The sequence below is a fragment of the Diceros bicornis genome, chromosome 9 (assembly GCF_020826845.1).
Source record: "Diceros bicornis minor isolate mBicDic1 chromosome 9, mDicBic1.mat.cur, whole genome shotgun sequence".
NCBI lineage: Eukaryota > Metazoa > Chordata > Mammalia > Perissodactyla > Rhinocerotidae > Diceros > Diceros bicornis.
Window position 1 is genome coordinate 76,171,941 of NC_080748.1, and position 21,133 is coordinate 76,193,073.

A 21,133-nucleotide genomic window follows, 5' to 3' on the forward strand; every position below is an offset into this window, starting at 1 on the left:
TTCTTTTACAGTTTTCCTATATTACACTGGCATTTCATATTTCGAGTTTATCTTGCAAGTTAAGATGAGGTTGAGATCTAACTTTACTTTTTCATATAGTTGACTGGTAGAATCAATCCTATTTATTGACTTGTCTATCCTTTCCTTATTGATTATTAAATGTCACATTTATCCTATAAAATTCTTAAAGATATTATGGCCTATTTCTAGATTTTTTTCTTCATTTCCATTTGTCATTCTATCCTTATGTTAATAATTTATTATTTTCTTCTCCTAAAATTTATTGATCATTCTTCTCGCTGAGCTTTGAAAGCACTTTGATATTGGAATTGCCTTAAAGTTATAATAAATTTGGGTAGAATAGACATCAAGTGTTGAGGATTTTCAAAAAATATGATGTGGCTCTATATTTATTGAAGTCTTCTTGTTTCTGTCGTTAAAGCTTTATAATTTCTCTTATCCTAAGTGTACCTTTCTTGTTTATTCCTAGGTAGTTTATATTTTTGTGTTACTCCTATGTTGTTTATATATTGTATTATTGTGCATGGAATCTTTTTCTCATTTTCTAAATGATTATCGGTATGATAAAGAGAAACTAGTGATATTTGTATTTCTTTTTTGTTTATTGTGGAAAAAACCACGTAACATAAAATTTACCATCTTAGCCATTTTTAAGTGTACAGTACATTAGTGTTAACTATGTGCACAATGTTGTGCAACAGATCTCTAGAATTTTTTCATCTTGCAGAATTGGAATTCTATACCCATTGAACAGGTTCCTATTTCCTCTCCCCCCACACCCTTGGCAACCATTAGAACAAAGCCCTGAGGGAGAAGGGGAGTGAGTCATGTGAATATCTGGAAGAACCTTCCAGTCAGAGGAGACAGCAGATGTAAATCACCTGAGGTCAAAGTATGCCTGGCCTATTTCAGAAAGAGCAAGGAGGCCAATACAACTTGAGAGGAGTAAGCAGCTATAGAATAGTAGAGATGGAATTGTGTTAGGTAGGCTGTTGTAAGCTGTTTTACTGAGTGGAATGGGGGGCCATTGCAGGATCTTGAGCAAAGAAGAGCTTGATATGACATGTGCATTAGCAAGATCTTCGTGGCTGCAATACTATAAACAACTATGAGGGGGTAAGAGTGGAAGCCAGGAGAAGTTAGGAGTAGAAGTCCTGGGCCTGAGCCATGGAACACTCCATATTAACAAGTCAGAAAGATGAGTCGGATCTAGCAAAGAAAACTGAGGAGGAATAGCAGAGGAATTAGGTGAAAAAGTAGGCAGGGGTGGTTCAGAGAGTCAGGTGAAGAAAAGGTTCAAGGAGGCAAGAGTGTTCAACTGAAATATATCAAATAATGAAAAATGACTATTGACCATTGAGTTTAACAATGTGGAGCTCATAGGAGACCTTGATAAGAGCAGTTTTCAAGAATGTTGAGTGGGAAGTGATGGTTGAAGTTGGATTGATGGAGGTTCAAGGAAAATGGAAAAAGAGAAATTGAAGACTGCAAATACCAGCAACTCTTATGAGGATTTGCTTTTTTTTCTGTATATGTACATATAGTTAATGTCTTATTTTGATTTTACAGAAAATGAGCCCTTCTACTTGAAAAGATATCTTTTTGTGTTTTAACATACCGTTATGTTGTCAACATTTCTCTGTATTAAATAATTTATGAAAAAGTGGTTTTCAAAGACTGTACAACATTAGTACTTAAAAGAATTAACATTTGATAGGAAATCTTGCTCTTATAGAATTGATAAATCCAGAGAATTAATTTGCATGAGGATATGTGATATTAGTGGTCCCTAGTAGTGCAAAGTGCGATTGTGCACCCCACATCTCTTAAACACTGTAGATGAGTACACAGAATTCTCTATAGCTTATTTTATTTATGGCAATCCCTCTATTCAGTCATTCAGGCCAGGAAAATTATATCATCTTCGGTTCTTTTGGCTCCTTCATCTGGCACTGAAGTGTCAGAGTGGTTGGCATGGTACAGTGGAACCAGCACTGAGTGAAGTGTCGGGAGTCAGGATTTTGGTCCCAGCACCACTACCAAGAGTCAAGGTGGTACAAGCCTTCAGTTTCCTCCTCTGAGAGATGGCAGTGTTGGATTGGATGATTCCTGAAGTCTTTTTCAGCTCTAATCCTAATTGAATTGCATGAGGCAGACGCTTCTGGTTTCTACTTAAACCTTCTAGTTTCTCTCTTGATATTTGACCAGAAGTTAAGGCTCAGGAACAGGAACACCTTCACTATGGCCTATGATAATACTGATGAAAAAATGTCAGCCTGGAAGGTTTTATAAAATGTAATAGTCACTTTTATGAAGGATTACTTTGTGTGTATGGAGTCAGTGTGTAACCACCACTTGAAGCTCATACTTAGGAGAACATATCAAGTATCTTGACTGGCTACAGAGCCTGTCATCAGTTACATCTTTTAGCCACAGGAACATAATGGAAAATTACATTCACTTGAATTGCAGTCCTCATGTCTACATTTGTATTGTATTTTCTTTCCTTCTCTGGCTTCCTGATAAAATGGAGAACCAATTTTTCAGTGATTTTTATCTACAGATGCAATTATCTGTTTTTTTCTTGCTATTAAAAAAGAGTGTCCTTTTCTGGTTTTAGATTTATAATTCATTCACCCATTATTAAACTTTTATCATCTAATTGAAAACGTAAGGTTTTGAAATACGATCTTAATCATTGAGAGAGAACTGGGGAAAGAAACATAGGAAAAAGTAGCTGCGGGAAAATCACTCCCGAGGAGAGCACATGTTGCTGTGCAGGTGCGCACTGGCGCGCTTTTTTCTTTGATCTTTACTATAAGAGCTGAGTGGAAGACAGAAGAGCCTCATTATTGTAGGAGAATTTCTCTGTTCTCTGCAATAATTCCAAAAGCTCTTGCACACCTCATCAGTATTATTGTAATTCTTTGGCTGCAGGATATTTGGCAGCTGTTGTACCCCACTGGCAAATCCTATTCATACTTTTTTCCCATTCACCATTGCCATTGGAGAATTGATTTCTCTCTCCTCTACTCCAACCTTTCCCACTTCATTTTGGATTGTTCAATGTGAAACATTTTAATTTCATATCAAACAGCTATTCAGCTCACAATCCCTTTTTTAACCTGTCACCAAGGTAACAGCATAGCATGCTTTCTTTAGGCAATCAAGTTTTTATTTCACATACTTAATGTTGCATTAAATGTTTGCATTTTGTTTAACCCCCCTTAAATACTTTGAACTCTGCGTATGTTTTGTAGGATAATGAAATCCTTGGTTTTTGAATTGAAACTAAATCAACACTATCACTATATTCATGATATAATGTCAAATGATTAATTTACATAATTCAAAGGTTATTATTAAAATTCCAAGTTGGCTGCTCTGTTTAAGGCAATTTTCTGTAGGTAATAGAGGAATATTTATATATATATATTTATGTTTAGCCTTGTTCCAAAAAAGGATTTAAAGGTGGTTTAGGGAGATTTGGCAGTGAGATAAGTAAAAATTTAAAAGGGTAATGGAATTGGTACGAATGGAAAAATATATCTTTTGAAGATGTTACTTGATTTTTCAGTATAATGCTTTTTTCTCTATTTGTGTGTTTGTGTGTGTGTGTGTGTGTGTGTGTGTGTGTGTGTGTATATATGTATAGAAAGAGAGAGACCATATAGAAAGAGAGAGACCATAATGATTTATATATTTGATGATGGATGAAGAAATGTATTAGAATGAAATTAAAAGTATCTTCTAGGAGATCAATTTGAGTATTATGTTCATTAATATCTGTTTATCAATTTACTTTAGTTCTACCTTTTCCTTAAAATAAATAATTCAATAATAAGGATAGATTAGTGAAGATGAAAATGCGTATGTTTAGATCTTGATTCTTTGAATTGAAGAGACTTGAATTTTTCTTCATAGAGCTACCTTTTCATCTTTATCCCAAATAATAGTCTCAGTGAAATTTTTTCTGAGTAAATTTTATAAAATTTGGAATATTCTAAGAAATATAAAGAAATATGTAAGAAAAGGAAGAGCAGAGACTAGTAACCCATGTTGTTTGAAAGCATTGTTATTTGAAAAGATATTAACATAGTAGCTGTTTAAGTATCCTATATTTCATTGTATAATCACTGAAGTTTCACATTAATCTATAGGATAAACTCTGAATTAAGCTGCTAATTTTTTTATCTTTTAAACCGTCTTTTTATTTTACTTTTTTTTTTTTAACTTTACGATTTAGTGTTCTTTTTAATTTTTGGTTTCTCTCAGTGTGTCAGACTAATTTAATGTCTTGAATGCTCATATGTAACTAATGGCTCTGAATCTAGATGACATTGGTCTAGATGACCAGTGTGCTGACTGTCTATTTCACAAGGGTTACTTTCTTTCAGTAGAGTAAATTTCTGAATATATATTTTAATGATGATAGCTTTTTACCTTCAGAATTGGAGTTATTAGATCATTCAAAAAATAACAGATAGTACTCCTTATAATAAGATGCTTGGGTTTCGAGTAATAACAAAACAGTTCATGCCCTTTAGGAAACTTAAAATAGAACAGGATAGGTAGACATTAAACAGATAATTATCAACTCTGCAGACTGCTAAAGGAAAAGTGCAAGTTGTTGTCCTGATGAGGGGAAGGATCTTATTTGCAAATTTGCCACATTATCTAAAGGTCCAGTTTTCAATAAAAAGTTATGAGACACACAAAGAAACATGACAGTATGGCCCATTCACAAGATAAAAAATCAATAGAAACTGTCCAGTAGGGGGCCCAAATGTTGTGTTTATCATACAGTCACCTTAAGTAACCTGTTAAAAATATGTTGATGGGGCCGGCCCTGTGGCGTAGCGATTAAGTATGCACGCTCCACTGCTGGCGGCCTGGGTTCGGATCCCGGGCGCGCACTGATACACCACTTGTCTGGCCATGCTGAGGCGGCTTCCCACATATAGCCACTAGAAGGATGTGCAGCTATGACATACAACTATCTACTGGGGCAGTGGGGAGAAAAAAGGGAAAAAAACAGGAGGAGGATTGGCAATAGATGTTAGCTCAGGGCAGGTCTTCCTCAGCAAAAAGAGGAGGATTGACGTGGATATTAGCTCAGGGCTGATCTTCCTCATGAAAGAAAAAAAAAAAGAAGAATCTTCATTAATACTGTTGGGGCAATTGGATATTTTCGTGCAAAGATTGAAGTTGGTCAGTCTTCCCTACACCATTCGCAAAAATGAACTTAAAAAAAAATCATAGACCTAGAAGTAAGAACTGAACTACAAAACTCTTAGAAGAGAATAAAGAAGTTAATCTTTGTTACTTTTGCTTGGGCAATGATTTCTCATGTAAAATGCCAAAATCACAAGCAACAAAAGAAAAAAAATAGATAAATTGGATTTTATCAAAATTAAAAACTTTTGTGCTTTAAAGAACAGCGTCAAAACGCCTATATATATTAACAGACAAAGGCCTTCACCACGACACCTAGTGGTAAGGCTAGCCAGGGTCAACAACAAAGAAACAATATTAAGGGCAGCTAGACAAAAACAAAAAATAACGTACAAAGGAACTCCCATCAGGCTCTCAGCGGATTTCTCAACAGAAACTTTTCAGGCTAGAAGAGACTGGAATGATATATTCAAAATACTAAAAGACAAAAACTTGCAGCCAAGAATACTCTATCCAGCAAAAATATCCTTCAAATATGATGGAGAAATAGTAACTCTCCCAGATAAACAAAAGCTAAGGGAGTTCATGGCCACGAGACCCCCCCTACAAGAAATACTCAAGAAGGCCCTCAGGCCTGAAAAAAAGAAGAGAAGGGGAACACAAAGCTTGGAGTAAGGAGAAAAGTAGGTAGACAAAATCAGAGAAATAGTAGATCTTTACTGGAATAGGTTAGCAACCACTTAAATACTAAACTCAAAGATCAAAGGAAGAAATTCACCAAAAATAAATTTAACCTCATCACTGTAAACACACAGCCACAACACAAGATAGAATAAGGTATAACAAGAGCAACTTAGAAGGGGAAGAGGAAAGTGACTGAATTGACTTAGTATAAGGAAATAGGAGGCTATCAGATAATGGACTATCTCATACACAAGATTTTTTGCCCAAACCTCAAGGTAACCAGTAAACAAATAATCAAAGCAAAACCACATATGATAAACAAAGAGAAAACTAGAAGAATCATAAGACAGAACAACCAAACTGAATTGGCAGTCCAAAACAAATGGGACAAGAAACAAAGGAAATGCAAAAGAACCAGAAAATAAGTGACAAAACAGCAACATTCAGCCCTCATATTTCAATAATTACCCTAAATGTAAATAGATTGAACTCTCCAATCAAAAGATACAGAGTGGCAGGATGGATTAAAAAGCAAGACCCAACAATATGCTGCCTTCAGGAAACACATCTTAGCACTAAAGACAAGCACAGGCTCAGAGTGAAAGGATGGAAGACAATACTCCAAGCTAATGGCAAACAAAAGAAAGCAGGTGTTGCCATACTCATATCAGACAAAGTAGACTTCAAGATAAAACAGGTTAAGAAAGACAAAGAAGGGAAATATATAATGATAAAAGGGACACTCCATCAAGAAGACATATCACTTATAAATATATATGCACCCAACATAGGAGCACCAATGTACATAAAACAACTATTAACAAACCTAAAAGGAGAAATCAACAACAACACAATAATAGTAGGGGATCTTAACACCCCACTTACAGCAATGGATAGATCATCCAGACAAAAAGTTAATAAAGAAATATTAGACTTAAATGAAAAACTGGATGAGATGGACCTAGTAGACATATACAGAGCACTCCACCCAAAAACAGCTGACTACACATTCTTCTCAAGCGCGCATGGAACATTCTCTAGGATAGACCATATGTTGGGAAACAAAGCAAGCCTCAATAAATTTAAGAAGATTGAAATCATAACAAGCATCTTTTCAGACCATAAGGCTATGAAACTGGAAATGAACCAGGAAAAAAAAAATGAGAAAGTGACAAAAATGTGGAGATTAAACAACATGCTACTGAACAACCAATGGATCATTGATGAAATTAAAGGAGAAATCAAAAACTATCTGGAAACAAACGAAAATGATAACATGCCATATCAAACCATATGGGATGCAGCAAAAGCGGTCCTGAGAGGGAAACTCATAGCGATACAAGCCCACCTTAACAAACAAGAAAAAGCCCTAATAGGCAACCTTAAATTACACCTAACAGAACTAGAAAAAGAAGAACAAACAAAGCCCAAAGCCAGCAGAAGGAGAGAAATAATAAAAATCAGAGCAGAAATAAATGATATTGAGACCAAAAAAACAGTAGAAAGGATTAATGAAACAAAGAGTTGGTTCTTCGAGAAGATAAACAAAATAGACAAACCCTTAGCCAGGCTTACTAAGAAAAAAAGAGAAAAGGCTCAAGTAAATAAAATTAGAAATGAAAGAGGAGAAATTACAACGGATACCATGGAAATACAGAGGATTATAAGAGAATACTATGAGAAATTATATGCCAACAAATTGGACAATCTAGAAGAAATGGATAAATTCTTAGACTTATACAACCTCCCAAAATTGAACCAAGAAGAAATGGAAAATCTGAATAGACCAATAACAAGTAAAGAGATTGAAATAGTAATCAAAAACCTCCCAAAAAATAAAAGTCCAGGACCAGATGGCTTCTCCAGTGAATTTTACCAAACATTCAAAGAAGATTTAATACCCATCCTCCTCAAACTATTCCAAAAAATAGAGGAAGATGGGACACTTCCTGAATCATTCTATGAGGCCAACATCACCCTGATACCAAAACCAGACAAAGACAATACAAAGAAAGAAAATTACAGGCCAATATCGCTGATGAACATTGATGCAAAAATCCTCAACAAAATATTGGCAAACCGAATACAACCATATATTAAAAAGATCATACACCATGATCAAGTGGGATTTATACCAGAGACGCAGGGATGGTTCAACATCTGCAAATCAATCAACGTGATACATCACATCAACAAAACAAAGAATAAAAACCACATGATCGTCTCAGTAGACGCAGAGAAGGCATTTGACAAGATACAACATCCATTTATGATAAAAACTCTCCATAAAATGGGAATAGAAGGAAAGTACCTCAACATAATAAAGGCCATATATGACAAACCCACAGCTAACATCATACTCAACGGGGAAAGACTGAAAGCCATTCCTCTGAGAACAGGAACGAGGCAGGGCTGCCCACTCTCACCACTCCTGTTCAACATAGTACTGGAGGTTTTGGCCAGAGCAATTAGGCAAGAAAAAGGAATAAAAGGAATCCAAATAGGTAACGAAGAAGTGAAACTCTCACTATTTGCAGATGACATGATTGTATATATAGAAAACCCTAAAGAATCTGTTGGAAAACTGTTAGAAACAATCAACAACTACAGCAAAGTTGCAGGGTACAAAATCAATCTACAAAAATCAGTTGCATTTCTATATGCTAATAATGAACTAACAGAAAGAGAGCTCAAAAAGATAATACCATTTACAATTGCATCAAAAAGAATAAAATACCTAGGAATAAATCTTACCAAGGAGGTGAAGGACCTATACAATGAGAACTACAAGACATTATTGAGGGAAATCCACGATGACATAAAGAAATGGAAAGATATCCCATGCACGTGGATTGGAAGAATAAACATAGTTAAAATGTCTATATTACCTAAAGCAATCTACAGATTCAATGCAATCCCAATCAGAATCCCAATGACATTCTTCACAGAAATAGAAAAAAGAATACTAAAATTTATATGGGGCAACAAAAGACCCTGAATAGCTAAAGAAATCCTAAAGAAAAAGAACAAAGCAGGAGGCATCACAATTCCTGACTTCAAAACATACTACAAAGCAATAGTAATCAAAACAGCATGGTACTGGTACAAAAACAGACACACAGATCAATGGAACAGAATTGAAAGCCCAGAAATGAAACCACACATATACGGACAGCTAATTTTCGACAAAGGTGCTAAGAACATGCAATGGAGAAAGGAAAGTCTCTTCAATAAATGGTGTTGGGAAAACTGGACAGCCACATGCAAAAGAATGAAAGCGGACCATGTGCTATTGCCATTCACAAAAATTAACTCAAAATGGATCAAAGACCTGAAGGTGAGACCTGAAACTATAAAACTCATAGAAGAAAATATAGGCAACACACTATTTGACATTGGTTTTAAAGGAATCTTTTCGGATGACATGCCTACCCAGACTAGGGAAACTAAAGAAAAAATAAACAAGTGGGACTTTATCAGATTAAAGAGCTTTTATAAGACAAATGAAACCAGAATCAAGATGAACAAACAACCAACCAGCTGGGAGAGAATATTTGCAAAACATACATCTGACAAGGGGTTGATCTCCATAATATATAAAGAACTCACACAATTGAACAACAAAAAAACAAACAACCCGATCAAAAAATGGGCAGAGGAAATGAACAGACACTTCTCCAAGGAAGATATACAGATGGCCAATACGCACATGAAAAGATGCTCAACATCACTAATCATCAGGGAAATGCAAATTAAAACAACACTAAGATACCACCTCACGCCCGTTAGACTGGCTATAATCACCAAGACAAAAAACAACAAATGTTGGAGAGGATGTGGAGAAACAGGAACCCTCATACACAGCTGGTGGGAATGCAAACTGGTGCAGCCTCTATGGAAAACGGTATGGAGATTCCTCAAAGAATTAAAAATAGAGATGCCCTATGATCCAGCCATCCCACTACTGGGAATCTATCCAACGCACCTGAAATCAACAATCCAAAGAGGCTTATGCACCCCTATGTTCATTGCAGCATTATTCACCATAGCCAAGAAGTGGAAGCAACCTAAGTGTCCCTCGACTGACGATTGGATTAAGAAAATGTGGTATATATATACAATGGAATACTACTCAGCCATAAAAAAAGACAAAATCGTCCCATTTGCAACAACATGGATGGGCCTGGAGCGTATTATGTTAAGTGAAATAAGCCAGAAAGAGAAAGACAAACACTGTATGATCTCACTCATATGTGGAATATAAACCAACACATGGACAGAGAAAACTGGACTGTGGTTACCCGGGCAGTGGGGGTGGGGGGTGGGCACAAGGGGGTGAAGGGAGTCATATATGGGGTGATGGACAAACAAAAATGTACAACCCAAAATTTCACAATGTTAGAAACCATTAAAACATCAATAAAAAAAAAAAAAAAGAACAGCGTCAAAAAAGTGAAAAGACAACCTACAGGATGGGAGAAAATACTTGGAAATCATATATTTGATAAGATACTTTTGTCTAGAATAAATAAAGAACTCTCATAACTCAATAATAAAAAGACAACCCAATTAAAAAATGGGCAAAGGACATGAATAGAAATCTTTCCAAAAGAGATATACACATATCCCACAAGCCCATGAAAAGATGCTCAGCATCATCAGTCATTAGGGAAATGCAAATCAAAACCGTTTACACCCATCAGAATGGCTGTAATCAAAAAGACAGACAATAACAAAATTTTGGTGAGGGTGTGGAGAAATTGGAACCCTTATACATTCCTGGTGGAAATTTATGACTAAAATGATGCAAACCTGGAAATAATTTGGCAGTTCTGAAAATGTAAGACATTACCACATAACTCAGCTTTTCCACTCCCAGATATATACCCAAGGGAAATGAAACAATTTGTCTACACAAATGTTGTATACAAATGATCATAGTGGCATTTTTAATAATAAGCCAACAGTAGAAACAACCCTAACATCCATGAAATGATGAATGGATCTATAATATTAAATAAAATGTGATGTATTTACAGAATGGAATATTTTTCAGCAATAAAATTAAATGAAGTATTGATACTTCCTACAACATGGATGAAATTTGAAATCACTGTGCTAAATGAAATAAGGCAGTCACAATAGACCACAAATTTTGTGATTCTATTTATATGAAATGTCTAGAATAAGAAAAGCTATAGAAATAGAAAGTATATTAGTAGTTGTATAGAGTTGCGGAGCTTGGAGGGGTAATATGAAGTGACTGCTAATGACTTCAAAGTTTCCTTTTTGGGGTTACAAAAATGTTTTAAAATTGCTTGTGGTGATGGGTACACAACTCTGAATATACTAAAAGCTGTTGAATTGTACACTTCAGATGTGTTAAATTTATGATGTGTGAGTTTTATGTCAATAAAGCTGTTTAGGGGCCGGCCTCGTGGCATAGCGGTTAAGAGGAGGATTGGCATGGATGTTAGCTCAGGGCTGATCTTCCTCACAACAAATAAATAAATAAATAAAAATAAAGCTGTTTAAAATTTTAAAAATTTGTTATGTGTTTTAAGAATTTATTTTCCTAATGGTATAATAGAAGTTCAAATTTCAAGAATTAAAATGAGACATCATTGTATCTTTCCTCTAGCATGATGGAGGAATATGTCTTCTCACAATTAGAGAATATATCATATGACTGCTCACAATTTAGTGACATGAATAACCTTTGCAAGTGGAGGTGTCAGGTGTTCCTGGGCTACTGCCTGGCAGGTAGAAGTGATACACATATGTGATCCAGTATTCTTCCATCCTTTATGTCCTCCTCTACCTTTGAATGTGAGTGATACAAAGCTAAAACAACAGAGAGAAGTTCCAGTTCCTGTAATGGTAGTGTAGCTTATTTCCAACTAACCCTCCTTTAGATTACAATTATAAACTCTGGAGAAGATAGACAACTATTTGAAGGCTCTGGATAACAACTAAAACCAGTCAGAAGTTGAAGATTTTGCCTCTGTACAGAAGGAAAACGCATGGATGAGATCCACATTTATATGGCTTTTCCCCTGAGGGCAGTCACCATTGTACGCATCAGAGCGTGGTTGGAACTCAAGTAGTTAGCCATAATCTTGTTGGTGTGAGGTCTTGGAGAATGATGCTCAGAGTTGTCAGAACTGCTGGAAATTGAGCGGGGATATCCTAGCAAAAAGAAAGCAACAGAGTGAGGAGTTCCATATCTGAATTTAGGTTCCCTGAAAAACATTGGTTAACCCCTGAAGTGTGCGTGCATAAAGCAGACTCCATGGAACCCAGCATATAAAACCTGCTGGAAGGCTGAATGAACTGAGCTGAAACTTTAGTTGCTGCCCACCAAGGAGATGATAATGTTTGGAATTTGAGTCTCATCAAATTTGAGGGGCTTTCAAACACCTTGAATTTTCCATTAAAACCCTAGAAGGATCATGTGTTAGGAGAAAAAACTATCTTTCTGGAATAAGTGATTTGGACTTGTAATTCACTAAGAGCAAAACCAAATAGACACATCCTAGCAGAACATAAAGGCAAGCCCCCATAACTTTGGGTGATCTGATCTGCCAATAATTTAACTGCCTTCTGTAATAAAAATCAGTACTTTTCAGGGGAAGATAACAGAAAAACTAGAATCTCTACAACATGCCCACAATCCAGTATATGATAAAAATTCACTTGGCATACAATCAAGAATTTAAGTTGACCCATGGTCAAGAGAGAAAGCAGGTAGAAACCACCTGTGAGATTACTAAAGTGTTGGATTCACAGATAAGACTTGAATGCAGCTATTAAAATTATTTTCAAGTATTAAAGATCAAAATGAGGGAACTTATAGGGAATATCAGCAAAGAACTAGAAACTGTAACAAATTACCAAGTAGAAATTCTAGATCTAAAAATGTACTATATCTGTAATGGAAAATTTGCTAGATAGGCTGAAAAGCATATCGGTGCTGGCAGAAAATAAGAATTGGTAAACTTAGAAAAATAGAAATTATACAATCTAAAGAAGATAAAAAGATATTTTAAAAAACTAAAGAAAGCCTCGGTGATCTGGGGATAATATCAGGAAGTCAGACTTAGATGTATTTTAAGCTACAGAAGGAAAAAGAATAAAGAGAATAGGGAAAAAATATTTGAAAAATATTGAGAGTTGTTTTCTTCAGATTGGGAACAGGACAGAGTTGTCTGTATTTATCACTTTTCTTCAACATTATACTAGATGTCCTAGCCAGTATAATAGGAAATAAAAAGAAATAAAAGACATGGAGATCAGAAAGGGAGAAGTTGTTTCTATTCACAGAGGACATAATTGTGTGTATAGAAAACCTTAAAGAATCTATAAAACAATTACTGGAATGAATTCAGTAAAGTTGCAGGATAAAAAGTCAAAGATAAATTGTTTCAGTAAATTAACAGCAATGAGAAAATGAACATTAAATATCCATTTGGGGCCGGCCCCGTGGCTTGGCGGTTGGGTGCGCGCGCTCCGCTGCTGGCGGCCCGGGTTCGGATCCCGGGCGCGCACCGACGCACCGCTTCTCTGGCTATGCTGAGGCCGCATCCCACATACAGCAGCTAGAGGCATGTGCAGCTATGACATACAACTGTCTACTGGGGCTTTAAGGGGAAAAAAATAAATAAATAAAATCTTAAATATCCATTTAATATAGTATAAAAATACTTAGGCAAGTACATTAACAAAATAAATTCAATACTGTCACTAGTCAGAGTACTAAGGCATGAAGAAATAATAAAGCATAAGGAAGGATTGGAAAGGAAGCTTTCCAGAACAACTTAATAGGTCACTTAAGAAAACTCTAAGGAATCTATAATACAACTAACGAAACTAAATCAAAAATAGGTATAAATTTAACAAAATAGATTCAGGACTGCCACACTTCGCTAAGAGAAATTCAAAATGTAGAAAAATGAGAGCTATATCATCGTCATGGATAGGAGGAGAAAATCTTGTTAAAGTGTTGATTCTCCCTCCATTAATGAATAGATTCAATGCAGGCCCAATCATAATCCCTTAGGGCTGTTTTGGGGAGGAGGGAGAAGAAATTGACCTGTTGGTTTTGAAATTTTTATGGAAATGCAAAGGGACCTAGAATAACTAATACAGTCTTACAGATGAACAAAGTTGCAAAACTTTGTCTACAAATTTTCTTGAAACAACTAGATGAACCTCCCCCCATTTCCCATCACATGAGAAAATTGGAGATGAGTCATAAGTCTACATATAAAACCTCTAAAGGAAAACATATGAGTATATCTTCTGGACCTTGATATAGTGAAAATACTTCTTTGGGACATAAAAGCACTAAATATAAAAGGAAAAATTAATACTATGTTTTTATTAATATTAAAGATTTCCATTAAACAACAAAGAGATATTATTACATGCCTATTAGAATGACTAAAATCCAAAACACTGACAATACCAAATGTTTGTGAGGATGTGGAGGAACAGGAACTCTTATTCATTGCTAATGGGAATGCAAAATGGTACAGCCACTTTGGAAGACAGTTTGGTAGTTTCTTACAAAACTAAACGTCCTCTTACCATATCCAGTAGTTGTGCTCCTTATACCATTTGGGTATTTACCCAAATGAGTTGAAAACATATGTCCACACTAAAATGTGCATATGATTGTTTACAGCAGCTTTACTCATAATTGCCAAAATTTAGAAGTAAGCAAGATTCCTTCAGTAGGTGAATGGATAAATAAACTGTGGTACACGCAGACAATGGAATATTGCTCAGCAATAAAAAGAAACGAGTTATCATGCCATAAAAAGACATGGAGGAACCTTAAATGCATATTACTAAGTGAAAGAAGCCAATCTGAAAAAGCTACATTCTCTATGATTCTAGCTATATGACATTTTGGAAAAAGTAAAACTATAGAGATAGTAAAGATCAGTGGTTGCCAGGATTCGTGGGGAAGGAAGGAGGGTTGAGCAGGTTGAATAGCACAGGGGATTTTTAAGACAGTGAAACTATTCTATTTTGATACCTTAATGGTGGATACACATCGTTATACATTTATTCAAACCTTTAGAATGTACAGCACAAAGAGTGAACCCTAATGTAAACTGTGGACTGTATAGTTAATAATGATGCACCAACACTGGCTCATCAATTGTAACAAATGTACCACACTAATGTAAGATGTTAAAATAATAGGCACACTGTGTTAGGGCTGGGGTGAATGAGGGTATATATAGGAATTCTGTGCTTCCTGCTCAATTTTTCTGAAAACCTAAAACTTCTCTAAAAAATTGTTAATTTGAAAAAAGCTGGTAAAGTTAAGACTTTTTTTAAAAAAAATTAATAAGCAAGCCACAGAGGAGGAGAAAATATTCACAGTACATGAATCTGACAAAGGTTTCTGTGCAAAATAAAGAACTCCCTCAATTAAATAATAATAAGGCCAACATTCTAATAAAAAATGGGCAAAAACTTGAATATAAATGGCCAATAAGTGCTAATGTTGAGGTATTCGATGTTATTAGTTGTAAGGGAAATGTACATTAAACTCTAACGAGACGTGGTTTCTCAGCCACTTACTTGGATAGAAGTAGAAAGACTAATACAACCAAATGGCGGCAAGCATATGGAGAAAAGGCCATTGCTAGTGGGAGTATAGATATGTTTTAATGCTTTGGAAGATAATTTGGCAGTTTTTATAAAATTAAACATATGTCTACCCCAGTATTTCCACTCCTAGATTTTTTACCCACAAGAAATGAAAACATATGTCCTCAAAAAAGACTTGTACAAAGAATGTTTATAGCAGCTTTGTTCATAAAAGCCCCAAACTGGAAACAACCCAAATGCCCATCGACAGAAGAATGAACTAATTTTAGTATGCTTGTATAGTAGAATATTACTCAGCAATCAACAAAGAACGAACTATTCAACATGAATGAACCTCAGAAACATTATGTTGAGCAAAAAAAAGCCACACACAAGAGTGCATATTTCTGGAGTCTGTTTATGTGAAGTTTTAGTCTGACCTATAGTTGAACTAGTCGGGGGAAGGGGCAGATTTACTGGAAAGGTAAATGGTGGAATTTAAGATTTTTGAATTTCACTATATATAAATTGTATATTAATATTTTTTAAAAAAATAACAGAGTTGAAATAATGGAGGAGGATTTCAGATATTATTGTACCAAATTATGATAATGATAATGATGACTCTTATTTAGCATTTATGTACCAAGCACTAGTCTAAGCATTTTACACCTTTTATCTCATTTAATCAACATGTGGGTTAGGTATTCTTATTATCTTTGTCTTACTGATAAGGAAACTGAGACACAAGGAAGATAGTAACTTGTAAAAGTCACATAGCTTTTGTGGCCAGTGGTCAGTCAGACCCTAGGGCCTGCAGGGGTGATGACTGTACTACATTGCCTTTTCCTGACTAATTGTGCCCAATGTTTAAATTGAGAACCTAAACCCTTATTGGTGGAAGAAGGAAATAGGGTTTGCATAATATTAAAATACATAAGATTATAAATAATATTATTTGTTTCTAGATTCAGGTGTCATTTGTGTAATTATTTGTAATGCTAATGACACCAAACTTGGGGATGTTCCCTAACTATTTCTAGGCACTATTTTGTGATAGATGCTCTTCTACACAGTCTCGTATGTTCTAACATACACGTTTTAAATTGCACATAGGCAGAATTCTATTCCTCCACTATGACAATTCCTAGCTTTGAAGAGGTTCTCTGAAAATGCTGCTTTTATCTTTCTTCTGCTGTGATGAACTTTAATGTTGGAGTGTTGTAAGTTCTCACATAATAAGGCTTAGATTTTTGTTTGGTTTGGCAGTAGACTTCTGTTTAGAATTCCTTTAATCTGTTCATTCCATGCTTTTATATTCATTTTGATAGCTGATGCCTCTGTAAAGAATTTTTTATGAATTTATTGCACTAATGAAATTTTTATTCATGACTCTTCCTCCATCCCAACTTGCTGAAGGTGGGTTTTTCAGCAAATTGCTGAATTTTTGTCTTTAGATTTTTTTTTTTTCCTGGAGGAAATAAGAAACAATTCATATGCTAGATCTAAAGTTTCATTAAAATTGCTTATGCCCTGTCTCAGGCATTTTAAGTGGGCCATCTGTCTAAACATCTCTCCCTTTTTTTTTTCTGATCATTTCCTCGACTTATTCATGAGCCATAGGAGGGCTCCTTTGTAGTCTCCATGTAGCTGGTTCTGTCTACCCCCACTGAATACATCTATGTGCTTGCATAACATATCTTTTCACTGTGCTGGAAATTCTCTGAACTTGGTTCAGATGAATGGCCCACTTTTCTGAAGGCCTTTTTCTTCCTGCAAAGATTTGTGTGCAGAAGCTGACCTCTGTGGCTGTGGAATGCAGCATATTATTCTTGATCATTTTACAGACCACCCACTGTGAAAGTTATGATGAAGGATTGCTTAATGATTCTTTGACCACTAACATTGTTTTAACTCAGTATTTTACTCCTAAATAGGTAATGGCACAATTGAAAACCAGCTTTTCTGAGTGTCTGATAATGGTTTTGAGATGCTTATAATCCTTGATAACTAAAGATGCTATTAGTTATGTTTACACAGGTTTTGAGATGCTTATAATCCTTGCTAACTAAAGATGCTAGTAGTTATGTTTACACAAAATCTGCTTTAAAAAGACATGCAATAGCAATATATTTGAGTATTACTTGCACTTTTTTGAGTAAAATATTCCAGTGAGTCAAATGTATTAGCATTAACATTTGTGACAATCAGCTGGCAGTTTTTATCATAAAATACAGAAAGATTTAGTTTTGTTGAACATTCTGGCTGGCTGATGATAATCAAAGTGGACAGGTCTGGGTAAGAGCTATTATTTGATTTACTTTGTGAGTAGCTGTTTATGTGAATTCCTGTTTACTGGGTTTTTTGGGTTTTGTTTGTTTTGAAGTAGTAGCTTAAATGATATCAGCTTTGCAGATAACTAATAAGTTGTACAGATGAAATTTTTGATTAGATGGCAGCCTCTTTCACTAGACACATACTTCAGTAAAGGAAGCTGTTTTCTGGGTATCATTACTGTGGTGAGTTGAGTGAAGATCCAAGACTTTTTCCCCCTCTTTTCAGAGAGTTGTTCGTAAAAATCTTCTTTGAGACTATTTTGGATTTAATGGATAAATGTAATTCTTTTCTAAAATTTAAAATATAGCTTTAGGTAATTGTTACCATTATAAACATGTGTGTGCTGGTAGAATTGATATCTGTGTTTTGAAGCAATTATTGTTAATGTGATTTCAATGATTTTGCAGAAATAAAGCATGTGTACTTTCAGGTTGGTGTGTATCATTATCTTTATTTATAGTTTATTTCTACTCGAGACCTTATTGATATTTATACTGAGCATATATGCGCAACCCCATTCATTTTATTTAAAAACAAGGCAAAACTACTTTCAGACTTATATAAAAGCCAGAAGGAATCTTAGCAAATTTTGTTTGTAGAAGAGTGAACTCATAAAGAGAGTCTACGGTTTCAACATCTTTTCTTAGTATCTCAAGGTCTTGCTTTCACAGTGAAGCCTCTTTCTTATATCCTGTTAACATATCACCTTAAAAGAAATTGTTAGAAAAGTGCTGCTTCAGGAGTTGTGCGCTCAGAAGAAGCAACAGCTTTCCCCTGTCACCTCCCCAACTCTGCTCTCATCCGTATTTTACAGGTGTGGAAATTTTGGTTCAAAAGGATTGAATGAGTTCTCTGGTACATTGTTAGGAAGAGAATGGGCTGAGATGAGACCGCAGCATTTTAACTCCAAAGCGCCTATGCTCTTTCTACAAGGTCCCTCTTGGGGCGGGTTATAGCATATATGAAACAGATGTGGATCAAAACAAAACAATGGAAAAACAAATAGTAGTTAGGTTCTGAAGAGTGACAACGCTGTCTCGCCACCATCTGTAAGATTGCTTTCTGTGGGAAAATGCATTCTGGGTTCCAACAGGATGTCAGGATCAACAACTTCCCCTCTCCTCTGGAAACAGACTTGTTGCATAACTAAAAAGAGTCTCCACATTTACTTGAAAGAGTGACCTCCATTGGGTGACTAAGTTGAAAAATATTAAGCATGTGAAATAGGTTAAGTGGAAGAGAGATCACTGAAGTTTGTACCATGATTAGGGAAGAGTTTATGACAGAGATAATATTTTTCTTGAAAAATCTGTTAGTTTGAGAAGCAGAGGAGAAGGAGTAAAGGGATTTCAGTTATAGGGGAAAAGGAGTATAGGCCTAGAGTTGGGGCTGATCATCATCATACAAGTTAACATTTACATACATCATATAATCGTCAGTACATCACTGTGATGCAGATACAATGATTATCTCAATTTTATACGTAAGGAACCTGAGAACAAAAAAACCAATTTGCTCAAGGTCAGAACTAGTTAATGGCAGAGCTGGGTTTTGTACCAACTTCTACAAGTCACCAGAGTCTGAGTTTGTAACCACTGTGCTGAGTTCTCCTGCTTGTCTTAGCTTGACTTGCTTTGGTTTGTGAAGCAATTTAAAGGTTTGGCCCAACCAAATATACAAGTCAGAGAATATTCAGAAATAAAATTGGATACAAAGAGTGGGGCCTTATTTTTGAGGAACTTGAGTGGTAGGTAGTTTAATTAAGATTTTGCCTGGTAAGTAGAAAACCATAGAACAGTCTTGAGCAGGAGAGTAACGTAATTATCGAGGATAGCAAAGATTTAAAAAAGCCATGTTGCACAGTAATCTAGCTGTGGGGTTATTTCTGTCATCACAATACCCCTGAGGGGTCGGGGTGCTATCCCCAATTGAAGGTGATCAAAGTCAAGTCCAGTGAGGTCATCTACATAGTCCAAGAACAGCGAGGTAGTAATCCAGGAGCCCAAGGTTCACCCTCCTTCGGGAGCTCCTGCTGGGCCCCTTGGGTGACACAGACTCTCCTGGGCAGTGTGTGGTGCATAGTATAGTAGATGCCCCTCAAATTCTTTCTTATTCCCCCCTCAGCCCTTTCTCCCCAACCTGTGCAGGGGGCTGGGGATATAAAAATAAGGCACGATCTTGGTCTTTTAGAAGCTCACAGGTCACTGGGGGAGACAAACAGAAATAAGCGCTATGGAATAGAGTGCTCAGAGGTCAAGATGAGGCACAGCAGCCCTCCCCGCTTTCCTTCTCTCTGCCCCATGCCTTCCTCTCTCTTTTCTCCTCTCTGCCTTCTCTCCTTCCTGTGTGCTCCCCTATGGTTCTTTCAAGCCCTCATGGGTGAAGCTCTGTTCTCTGAAACAATCCTCTTCAAATTGCCAAGAAAGAATCTTCCAGGCCTACAGTGTGCATTATTATTGATTTGTTGATGCATATTTTTATTTTTCTTTAATTTTTATTTCTATAGTGTTTAAAACATTTCTTTATCTTCAGAAAATAAATCAGTAAGTAGTGGGCCGAATACAAATATTCACCTAAATTATTAACATACTCCATTAGACATTGTATCTAGAGGTGATTTAATTATAATCATAGTTTTTGTCACCATGACTTTTTTTAATTGAATATGCAGAGAATTCTTTTGAAATTTGGGGGTAAATTAAAACATAACCTACAACATTTTTTCAGAATTGTGACTTATGCTAGAGTCTGGATACTACATGTTTGGTGCTTAGTAAATGTTATGTCACAACTATACATAATGTAAACATGCAATACTTAGGTTAATTCAGAAATCATTCAATTTTTGTTACTTTTGTATTCTAGAAATGTTTTTGTATTTTTGTATTCTAAACTATTTTTTCCTCTGGCTGCTTGACCCCATTTTTCTGGACCGTGTACTATTGCTCATACACAAGAAAAGACCTGTATGTTAAGACTAGCATCATTGATGTTGTATTCTGACCAAAACAAACAAAAAACCAAACCAAAACAAAGGGACACAAGGGAACTTTGGGAGGTGATGGATATGTTTATTACCTTGCTTGTGATGATGGTAACACGAGTGAATAAACAACAAACTGACCAAATTGTATGTGTTAATTATGTGCAGTTTTTTGCATACCAATTATAGCTCAAGAAACCTGGGTAAAAGAAAAGACCAGCATTGTAATTTTTTAAAAACAGTCTTGAAAAGTAGCCAAATATTGAAAACAAATTAATGTTGCTTCAAGGAGATTAATTTTTGAAGGACTGTCACAATTAAGCAATT

General features: G+C 35.6%; 1 protein-coding gene across 2 annotated transcripts in view; it reads left to right on the top strand.

Moving 5' to 3' along the window:
- The window catches only part of PCCA (propionyl-CoA carboxylase subunit alpha), a 415,707-nt gene that overhangs the window by 250,791 nt on the left and 143,783 nt on the right, over nt 1-21,133 (top strand). The gene's annotated exons all lie outside the window — the stretch shown is intronic.